Source organism: Sciurus carolinensis, unplaced genomic scaffold (assembly GCF_902686445.1).
Source record: "Sciurus carolinensis unplaced genomic scaffold, mSciCar1.2, whole genome shotgun sequence".
Classification (NCBI taxonomy): Eukaryota; Metazoa; Chordata; class Mammalia; order Rodentia; family Sciuridae; genus Sciurus; species Sciurus carolinensis.
The window spans coordinates 1,471,024-1,482,093 of record NW_025920152.1 but is presented as its reverse complement, the minus strand read 5'-3'; the positions used below and the strand labels follow the sequence as shown (position 1 = coordinate 1,482,093).

General features: G+C 35.9%; 1 pseudogene; it reads right to left on the bottom strand.

Moving 5' to 3' along the window:
- Nucleotides 1-321: 321 nt before the first annotated feature.
- LOC124974527 (protein unc-13 homolog C-like) lies at nucleotides 322-3,321 on the bottom strand (annotated as a pseudogene).
- Between the last annotated feature and the right edge of the window lie 7,749 nt (nucleotides 3,322-11,070).

Here is an 11,070-nt window from a genome sequence, read left to right as displayed (position 1 = left end):
TGTCCTTTAATTTCACTCCTCATTTTCTTGACAACTGATGCCACACTTTGTTAATATGAAATGGGGTTTGTGTCACGCCGAAGAATCATACTCTAATGAGTAGGGTTAAATTTGGAGCCCTTTTAATATGATCTACTTGAAATATGTTTTCACTTTAGATTATCAAACCCAACTTGTTGGGAGAGCTAGTTGCATGAAATCCAATCCTTCTCAAAAAAGACATGCAAATTCCTCACAAGTACACTCTTCATCCAGGTAAACAGAACACGCTCTAAGCAGCAACACTCAATGGCAAAACACTATTAATTCATAACGTAGCACTTAAACATGAGTACCTCCAGCCAGAATCTTCTCTTCCAACTCTGCCATTTGTTTCTTATAGGCCCTTAAAGCTGCCTCTTTGAAAGAAGGATGGATTCTTTTTGGTATTGTGATTTCCACCAGTTGCTTAGGGATGTTTTGGTTTTCATCTTCCCTTATTTCCATTTCAGATGCTGGGTCATGTAAGGGTTCCAGTTCTTCTTCACTAACCACATCATCTGCCTGCCCATCATAACCCTTGTCTTGTGGGGTTTCATAGGGTGTTTCGTATGAAGGGTGATCATATTCCTGCATTTGTTCATCTCTTTCAGTAACACTAGTCCTGTTTTCTAGCTTAGCAAGGACTTGTTCCATGACTTTGTCACAATCTGTTTCATTATCAGCCACTGGTTCACTGTAGTCCTCCTCATCCTCTGCTTTGTAGTAGTAGGGCTCTGTGTAGACATCAGAGTGAAGGGTGGTACTAGATTCATTGGCAGTTGATTGAGATAACGTATGAAATCTTCCCATTAAAGAAGAGCCACTGTCCTCATACCCACTAAGACTGTGTGCTTTTCTTCCATACTACTTCCAAGGCTGATTTAGCTCTGTGGAGTGTAGATACAAATTTTGGGAAGCTGAAAGTCTTATAATAAAGGTCAATGCTTAATTGACTATGCCAAGATTTGGGTGGGGCATCCTCTGAATCATCACTTCGTAGTTCACTTTGACTTTGATACATCATGGGCAACTGGCTTTGGTTTTGGTACAACTCATTAGAAGTAGTTTCCTGATACAAATCATATTGGTCAACCCACTGGCCTTGTGGTTTATTATCTAGGCCATCTCATGGAGAAGAGTTGCCATCCTGGGTTAAATCAAAGCTTTCAGAGTCATCTTGAATGTCACTGTGACATTTTCCCAAGTCTTCTAGGTCTTTATTGAAGACATCCAGCTGTTGGTCAAATAAACTGTTTGTGTCATAATCAAAAGCTTCCTGGGTGGATGAGTCTAAACCTAAATCAGCTCCTTGCTCTACTTGATTCCATTCCTTCCATGGGGAAAAATCCTCAGGGGAAGAGAGCTGAGAAAAACTGTAATAACTTTGGTCTCCAGATGGACACACCATGCTATTACAAATTCCACTATCCATAGTTTCTGTGTTCTCAGTTTCACTCTGTACTTGGACACCTTGAGCACTCTCATTCAAATGCTGGTCCTGAGGACTGTCATACAAGGTAGGTACACCCTCCTGTTTTGTCTGCCAAAGCTCCTGGTCTGAAGATGATAAAAGGGAGCTCCCATTAGTTCTAATAAAATACTGATTTTCTGAAAAATCTTCCAAGTAAGACTGACACAATTTGGAAAAATCTGACTCAGAACAACTAAGTTTAGCAGTAAAAAAATCACTCTGTGAATGCCAGAGAGGCATTGCATCTGCATATTGGGTTGTGGTTTGCTTTTCCAAGTTATTTGATTCTGGCAATTGTGAGGGAATTTTATCATAATCTGATTTATTTGGACTATGCTATTAGCAGTTTTATTCTTAGATCTGGCACTGTGTGATTTTGAGCTTGACTTGGAAGTACTTCCTTTTGTTGGAAACTCTGGTTTAGAAAGCACAGCCTAACTTTTTCTATTGAGGTCAGATTCTAGCTCTCCATCACTGTCATCAGGTGACTGCCAATTGTTCTTTTCGGTTTTGGGCTCTGGAGTAGAGAACTTCATATCCATGCTCTCATATGTCTGGGAAGATGGAATTCCTTTCTCTTTTCTTTCTCTGATATCATAAGTCAGAATATTTGATGAGATTCCAATGCCTGTTCCCTTGAGTTTATATGATTTTTTAAAGACAGAATCCTTTGCTGAGGGGTTTCAAAGTATACAAGTATGGGTCAAGGTTTTGCATTTGGGCAGTCCCTTTGGTGTCCAATCCTTTGAGCAAATTCAATTTTAATAGCATTTGGTGCACCTGAGAAATCCATTTTATCTATTAGAATTTGTTACACCACACTTTCAATATATTCAAATCTTTCTTCAGGCACATTTAAAAACCTCAGGCTTGCTTTGCTACCCATATGACCTGTTTAATATAATCATGGATGTCTCTGGTTTCCCTCCAAGACTGGACAAACCCTCTATGGAGCTGTTGGATTTCACTTTGCACTACCTCCACACTGCTAGAGATCTCATCGATGGAGTGCTTGAGAGCACTGACATGCCCTCATAGTTCAGAAAGTTCTGTTTCAATTTGACTTATTCCCTGAAGTTCCTTAAAGATCATTTCCATGACATCATGTGTTTGGCTAATGCAGTCAGAGGAACTGAACCCTGGCTCTAGAGCATTTGTCTTTGGTTTTCAGGCAGTTCTGTCTAAAGATTTGCTTCTTATTCCGCCAGACTTCTTCATGGTGCTCAACTCTGAATCCGAGGAGACACATTCTTGACTCTTTTTCCATTTCCTTAGCTTTTATAAAGCCCCAAGTTTTAAGCTATGCAGAGTGCACTCCCCATCAGAACTGCCCTCAGAGGGTGCAAGACTGCTCGAGCTCTTCCTATTGTATCTAACTGGCGTGGTGTGTGCTGACTGTAACTGGTTTTCTGTACTACTTCTTAGTTCATTTAATGATTCTGAGTAAGAGCTCTCAACTGAAGATAGCTCTTGAAACAGATCCTCATTATCACTGTTAGTTACATTAATTTTCTTTTGTAGACCATTGGCAATAACCACTCGGTAACTGAATGTTGGTGAGAAGGAAAAGTCTTTATTTGCATCGTCTTCTTCAGTAGATAAGTTGTGAGTGGATGAACACTTTTCAATCTTCTTTACAGTGCTTTTCAAGGTATTAGAAAACTTGGGGGGTTTGGTGTGACCAGCAGTAAGAAAATCTTGATCCTTTTTTTGCTGATGAGTCCCTTTTTTTTTTTTTTGGTTGTATTTCCAACTTTCTTTGTACATATTCCTTTGCAAAGATTACATATACAAGGTAAAATCAAACTCTTGATAAGATCAGACACCATGGAGAGAAATTAGTGCAAGCTTTTCTGCTCCAACAAAGTAAACAAGGTATCAGAATGAAAATCGGTAAAACCAATGCAAGCATCACTATTCAAATGTTCTTTGAATCACTCAAATAGCAGGAAATGCAACTGTGGCTCTGCCACAAGGTCAGTATCCAGTGAAAACCAGAAGCAAAACTCCATTTGTGAAAGCACTAAACTCCAGAATCTATAAAGAATACAAATAACCCAATCAACAAATGGGCTAAGAAAATGAGCAGATACTTCACAGAAGAAGATCTACAAGCAATTAACAGATACATGCAAAAATGTTCATCATCTCTAGTAATAAGAGAAGTGCAAATCAAAACTACCCTAAGATTTCATCTCACCCCAGTTAGAATGGTCACTGTCAAGAATACAAGCAACAATGGGTGTTGGCAAGGATGTGGGGAAAAAGGTACACTCATACATTGCTTGTGGGGTTGCAAATTGGTGCAACCACTCTGGAAAGCAGTATGGAGATTCCTTAGAATACTTGGAATGGAACCACAATTTGACCCAGTTATCCAACTCCTTGGTCTATACCCAAAGGACTTAAAATCAGCATATTACAGTGACAGCCACATCTATGTTTATAGTAGCTCAATTCACAATAGATAGATTGTGGAATCAACCTACATTCCCTTCAATAGATGAATGGACAAGGAAACTGTGGTATATATACAATGGAATATTATTCAGCCATAAAGAATAATAAAATTATGGCATTTTCAGAGAAATGAATGGAGTTGGAGAATATCATGCTAAGTGAAATAAGCCAATCCCAAAAAACTAAAGGCCAAATGATTTCTCTGACAAGTGGATGATGATACACAATGAGGGGTGTGGGGGGAAGGAAGAATGGAGGAAGGATGGATTGTATGGAGGAAAATGAGGGGTTGGGGGAAGAAAAGATAATAGAATGAGACAAACATCATTACCCTGTGTACATGTATGATTATGCAAATGGTGTGACTCTACTTCACATACAACCAGAGAAATGAAAGTTGTACTCCATTTGTGTAAAATGAATCAAAAGAAAAAAATAACTTAAACACTTCTTACCTTAGATATCAAATATTCCAATCATTTACTAACCCCCTTAACTAATATTTCCCACTGATTCAAACTATCCCATGAACTGATCTTCATCTAATTTTCCTTAAATATTTCCTTCTTTTCATTTTCCCATGATGGAGGATCATATATCCTCTACTCTAGGGCATTTATGGTCCCATGGATGCACTATGTTTATTGCTTCATTGTTTCTTTATTATTGTTCTTCACCCTGCCTAGAATATCCTCTGTCTAATATGTTCTCAAATGATTCAATGGAAAAACCAAGATTTGTCTTTTCCACAAATGTTTCTTTACTGTTATCTTTTTATAGTCATTATAATCTGAACCATGATATTAAGTCCTTTATTTTATAATTGTTTACTAATTTTTTTTCATTTTTTAATGATTACTGTATGTCAGACACTGCCTTGTGTGGATCTGCATATATTTACTACATTAATATTGGATAGTTATCTATTCAGTAAGTTATGTTGTTAGTCTCCATTTTGCAAATGAAGAAACTAAAGCTGACTACCTTCTCAATACCACATAGCTAAGAAGTCATGCAGCTAGAATCACAACCCAATTTGACTGGCTTCTGAGTCCTTTCTCATAAACACCATATTATAGTACTACTCCTAGGAGGATAAACCTTAAGGAGTGCATGGTCACTGATACAGTATATTTCAGGAACTTCGCTCTTAAGAAGAATCTAGAGGAGCCAAGATGGCAAAGTCATTGTAAGCTATACTTCCAGCTCCCTCAAAGGCTCAGAATTAAATCAGCAGAACAGATTCTCAGAAAGGTGGATGAATGAGGAAATTCACTGAAGTTCAATATTGGACAGTTGAGAGACTTAAATCCAGAAATTCTGGCCTATGGAAGGGCAAGAAAGACTACATCAGCACTGAGTCTGTTGTGACATTGCCAGGGCACAGAGGAGGGGAGGGGTAATACAAGGGGAAAGAAAAACAGATAAAATGGACAAATTTGGTGCAGAAACAGCTGTAGAACAAAAAGACAGTCTTAATTTAGCTGCCCCAGGAGCTGGGCGGCAGGCTGGTACATGGGAAATGTTCTCTGTTTCCTAACTTACAAGTAGAGGGCTGTGAGGTGGAGTCATCTTATAGAGGTCACACCTGAGTTTGCTACTGGATATTGCAGCAATTATTGCCAAGCTGTACCCACCAGCATATACCTAGAGGACAGGTGTGGTCCAAGTAAAACACTACTGAGGCAGACATAAAGATTACATGCAGTGAGATTGAGGTCATGATATGGAAGGGAGTATAGTTCACTTTCCCTTTGAGATCACTAGCTAAAGGTAGGCATGCATTATTACATGTGAGAACTGGGCCTAGAAAGGCCATTGTCATGGATGGTAGCATGAATAGGACTGGCTGTGTCCTGCCTACCAGGGTAGTTGGTTGACCTACCCTCTAAGGAGGATTCTCAGGACTGAGGACAACCAAGACCCAGACACTCAGAAGTCAGCTGGGCCCTGGAGTTTCATCAGTCTAACCTGTGGAGAGTAGACTCCACCTGACACATCCAGAACCCAGTGACAGTCAATAGAATGTCCTGTTCAGAGCTCAGTATCAGCCAAGCCTTGGAAGTGTATTAATCTGATCTGTCCAGAGTAAACTCTAGTAGCTCCCATTCCTCATACCTTGCTGGTGATCAGGGAAGCTGAGAGCCATTTCAACCAGCTTAAGACACAGCTGGCAGCCTGGCAAGCAATGAAATAAGAGGAAGGCTTAATGAGAGATCTCTTGCTCTCTCTAAATGGTGCATAGCCCAAAAGGACATGGAAAGAAGTATAGATTGGCATGGGTAGTGAATAGTCACTCTTGTTTGCAGTTTTGATCACTTTAGTGGAGATAATTCTTTCATTTCTTATTAAGACTTTTTTTGTGTTTGCTGATTGGTTCATACATATATTCACATATATATATTCTTTTTTATCATTTTTTGTTTTTATTATTTTTTATTGGCTATTCTTTTCCTTCTAATGTTCAAATTCTCTTGTTCTATTTTTATTTTCTTTAAGAATTACTTTTTCTCTAATCACAACTTTTACTTTCTACTTTTCTTCTGCTTTTTTCTTCTCACTTGTTGAACATTCTAATATTTATTATGCCTTTCTATCCTCATTATCTTCTCTTTAAAACAACTGGATTTTTCTGCCTCCACCATTCCAATTGTTGTGATTGTGAGTGTTGAGGATGTTTTAATTGGTACCTGGCTTTTACTTCATTGCTGTATCTGGTTCACTGCTATTTATTTTTATTGTTATTGTTCATTTCTCACTTTCTGCAAGATAGAGGGGATTGAGCACAACACTTGAATTTGTAGGGTAGTTGCTCTTACTCCTCCTAAGGCTCATAATTTACTAGCAACTGACTCCAAAGATATCAAAGTGGATGAAGTATCATACAAAATTATTCAAATTAAAGTTTATGAAAAATAGTAATGAATTCCAAGAGAACATAGAAATATGAGTGAATGCTTTAAGGAAGACAATAAAGGATATGAGTGAAAAATTCAATCACGAAATAGATATTTTAAAAATCAACTAAATAGAAGTATTAGAAATTAAAAGTTAAAGTCAAATAAAAAAATCCGTGGAAAGCCTATCAAGTAGACTAGATCAAACAGAAGGCAGAATTTCAAGGCTAGAAGATGATTGTGAATGAAATAGTAACAAAGGAAAAAAGAAACAAAATATATAAGGCCTATGGGACAACATTAAAATAACTAACTTAAGACTTGCAGGTCTTGAGTAGGAAAGACTAGAAATATAGGTTAATGAAACAGAAAACCTATTTAACACAATTTCCAAAATCTTAGGAATGAAATGGATACCCAAGCAATTGAGTCATTTAGAATCCCAAATAGACTAGAAAAGAAACTCCCTATGATATAGTGTAGTAAAGAAAGAATAGTAAAAACATCAGAGAGAAATACATGTCCCTTATAAAGGAAAATCCATCAGAATAATATCAGATTTCCCAAAAGAAACTCTGAAGGCCAGGAGGGCATGGAATAATATATTTCAAGTCCTGAAAGAAAAAAGTGCAACTTAGATTGCTATATCCAGCAAAGGCATTTTCAGAATTGTAAGAGAAATAAAGACCTTTCAAGATAAGCATAAATTAAAGGAATCCATGACCATTAAGCCAGTATCGCTAAAGATACTTAAAGAAATTCCATAAATAGAAGAGTAAAACAAGCAACCACAAGGCCACAAAAAATAGTAAATCTCAATAAGAGAGTAGCTTTTCAAAGGAGAAATAGTAAAGTATCAAACTAATAAATAACAACATGACAAAGTAATATTGTTCAATAATGACCTTGAATACAAATTACCTTAATTAAAAAGACATACTGATGGAGTGGATATAAAATCAATAATCAACTTTTGTTGCCTACAAGAAACACATCCCACCAGCAAATCATACATGAACTTAAAGTAAGGAAAATTATATTCTAGGCAAATGAAGTCCAAAAATAAGCAGAAATATCTGTACTTATATCTGACAAAGAGAACCTAAAGCAAAATTAGAAAAGATGGTTGCTACATATTAGTAAGGAAACAATCCACAAAGAAGATATGGCAATTGTAAACATATATGCACTGAATATCAATGCACCAAATTCCACAAAACAAACACTACTTACCATAAAGGAACAGGTAAGCCTGACTACAATAATAGCAGGTGATTTCAGTACTCCACTCTCACAAATAGATAGGTCAAACAAAAAAATTAACATAAAAACATAAAATTAACATAAAATCAGATTTAAAGTACAAGATAGATGAAATGAACTTAACAGACCTATACAGAAAATTCCATCCAACAATAGCAGTATACACATTTTCATAACTCATGAACTTTCTCCAAAATAGATCACAAAGCAACATATCTATCTCATAAGATTATTGTGGAAAGAAACTAAAAATCAACAAGAGAAACTACAGAAACTATATGAATATGTGGAAATTTAATAATACATTTTCAAATGATAAGTAGGTATTTGAAGATGTAGGAAAGACCCAATGTTTTTTATGAACACAGATACAAATATCCTCAATAAAATACTTGCAAACTGAAATTCAGCAACACAGTAAAAAGATTACACCACAATCTACTTGGTTTCATTCCAGGAGTGCAAGGATGGTTCACATAAACATAATACACCACGTAAACAGAATGAAGGATAAAAATCATGTGATCATCTCAAAAGATGGAGAAAAAAGAGAAAAAAAACTTTGACAAAATTCAACATCCCTTCATAATAAAAGTCCTTTAAAAAATGAGGTAAATAAACATCTTTTCACAACATGATACAGTCTACATATTTAATACCCATAGCTAATGTCATACTATGGGGAAAAATAAAAGTATTTTCTTTAAAAGAAGGACTTTAATAAGGATGTCAACTGTTACCACTCCTATTTGATATAGTACTTGAAATTTTAGCCAGAGCAATTAGGTAAGAGAAATAAATCAAAGGCACAAAAATAGCAAAGAAAAAGAAGAAGTCAAATTATCCCTATTTCCAGATGATGTGATTCTATACTTAGAAGACCTTAAGGCACAGACAGAAGACTTTTAGATTTGACAAAGTTGGCAAAATATCAGGATATAAAATCAACATACAAATATCAATAATTTTTATGTACCAATAATGATTCCACTAAGAAATAAATCAGGAAAATAATTCAATTCATAATTAGGTCAAAGAAAACCTTAGGAATAAACTTAACCAAGAAGGTGAAAGACCTCTACAGTGAAAATTAGAAAAACACCAGAATATGGGAATATCTGCCATCTTCATGGATCACAAGAATTAATATTCTTTAAATATTCATATTACTAAAAGCATTCTGCAGATTCAGTGCACTCCACATCAAAATACCATTGACATTCCTCACAGAATTAGAAAAGGCAATCCTCAAATTCATATGAAGGCAAAAAAAAAGACTCCAAATAGCAAAAAATACTTCTGAACAAAAATAGAAATGCAGGAGATTTTATAAAAATTGATCTCAAAATATTCTTGCGAGCCATTATAATGAAAACCAGCCATAGTACTAATATAAAAATGGACAGTTGACCAATGGAATGGAATTGAGGACACCGAGACAAACCCCCAGAATTATAGCCATTTTATTCTTGATAAAGTGTCAAAACATAAATTGGAAATAAGACAGACTCTTTAACAAATGATGCTGGGAAGACTGGATACCATATGTAAAATATTAAAACTAGATTCCTATTTATCACCCAGTACAAAAGAAATCTCAAAATGGATCAAAGATTTAAACATAAGACTCAAAATTTTGAAACTGCTAGAAGAAAAACATAGGTGAAAATCTTTAAGACTTACATAGCACAGGCAATGGCTTCCTGAATAGATCTCTCATAGCTCAAGAAAGAGTAAGAGTCAATAAATGAAACTTATCCAATTAAAAAGCTTCTTCAGGGCAAAGAAAACAACATTGTGAAGAGACAGCCTACAGAATAGGAGAAAAACCTTTGCTAGCTCCTACTCTTCTGACAGAGGATTAATATTCATAATATATAAAGATATAAAGAACTCAGCACACACACACACACACAAAAGCAACCTAACCCAATCATGGAGTGGCAAAGCAACTGTACAAATAATACTCAAATAGCCAACAATTCAATAATTATAGGAAAAATTTTAAGAACTCTAATCATAAGGGAAATGCAAATCAAAACTACACTGATATTTTACCTAACCTCAATCAGAATAGCAATCATCAAGAAAATAAAAAACAATAAATGCTGATGAGGAAGTATGGGAAAAGGAACTCTTATACACTGTTGGTAGAAATGGAAATTAGTATAGCCACTAGAGAAATCAGTACAAAGGTTCCTCAGAGGGCTAAAAATAACTACCATATGATCAAGTTGTACCACTCCTGGGGATATTCATTGAATAAGAAATTAAAGTCAGAATAGAGATGCCAGCATATTCATGTTTAACATGGCACAACTCACAATAGCCAAGTTATGGGATCAGCCTAGATGCCTATCAACAGATGAATAAACAAAGAATATGGTATATATAAAAGTATAGTATAATTCAGATATTCAAAAAAAGTGAAATCATGTAATTTTTAGGAAAATGGATGAAACTAGAGAAAGTAATGTTAAGCAAAATGAGCCAGTCTCAGAAAGGTGAATATCACACTTTCCCTTATATGTAGAATCTAGGTTGTGTGTGTGTGGTGGATGGGGGCACGGGGTTGAAGAGTACAGTTTCATTAACACTAATCCTCAAATTGTGCACAGCATGAAAGGTAAACTAAGAAATGTCAAAACACTTGCTAGAGTTCACACAGCAGAGTTTGAAAAGAAATGCAGGTCTCCCCATCTCAGTCTTCTTTTCTGGGTTGTGCTACCTTCTCTCTAAAGCAATTGTATCCAGGGGTTGGGACATATTCTGTGTCCAGGATTCTTTGATAGGGCAACCTAACTCTATCCTTAAATAATTTGACTCTTATTTGAGTCTCTGTAGTCAATTGCTGTAATTTTCCAGAATTGGGAAGTCCTTTGAGATTAAAAAGGATTCTGAAAGGTAATTCTGTAGCAATTTTGACATCTGTTGTAAGTATTGCTAGAGAGTTAAGTG